The 781-nt window shown below is 39.6% G+C and overlaps 1 pseudogene; it reads right to left on the reverse strand.

Annotated features, from left to right (window-relative positions):
• Positions 1-140: 140 nt before the first annotated feature.
• LOC102499005 (cAMP-regulated phosphoprotein 19 pseudogene) lies at positions 141-615 on the reverse strand (annotated as a pseudogene).
• Positions 616-781: the final 166 nt, after the last annotated feature.

A 781-nucleotide genomic window follows, 5' to 3' on the forward strand; every position in this document is an offset into this window, starting at 1 on the left:
ACAATAGCAGCACACTACCGCTACCTGCAAATCTGCCCATTTCAAATGACTTAGTGAATGAAAGCAAATAAAAAGTGGGTTAGGTAACATTAAGAAGAAAGAATGGGAATTAGAAGATTCATGCAGTTCAGCTCTTTTAATCAGCCAGCCAGTTCACTAGCAACAAGGGATGGTTTCCATTGAGGAAGGTCCTATGGAGTCCTAATGTCACCAGTGATCTCTGTCTTATCCCGGGTGGCAGCAAGAAATTGCTTGTTCTTCATTTTTGTTTTGGTCATGTTGTAATCCCCAGAATCAAAATATTTTTGCCCTTTTTGCAATTGTTTTCTTAAGAAATCTGAACCTCAACTCCAGGTTTTTATCCCAGATGAGGAAACCTTGCCTTTAATTTTGCTTCTTCAGCTTTCTCTGGACTAGTCACTTTATCTTCCATTTCCTTCTGCTCCTTGGTAGACACTGCCTCGGGGGGGTTCCATGGACATAGTGCTCCCTTGAACCCTGCTTCCTGGGCTCTGCGATGGCCAAGCACTTCCTTTCTCTGCCTGCTTTTTAAAGTATTGGGGCCTGGACTTCAACCATGGTTGGTCATGTGAGATACAGCTGCATTAACCCACATGCCAGGGGGTATCCTAACAATTTCTATTTCAATATAACTTTATTTATAAATTTTGATTATATTCTGGTCTCTTGCTCTTTGTCTATGATTGCTATTTTGTAATTTTACAATATTTGTTATTGTCAGTTATGCCAGTACTATAATTCAGAAATTGTCTAATTATAA

The sequence above is a fragment of the Tupaia chinensis genome, unplaced genomic scaffold (genome assembly GCF_000334495.1).
Source record: "Tupaia chinensis unplaced genomic scaffold, TupChi_1.0 Scaffold140137_1, whole genome shotgun sequence".
NCBI lineage: Eukaryota > Metazoa > Chordata > Mammalia > Scandentia > Tupaiidae > Tupaia > Tupaia belangeri.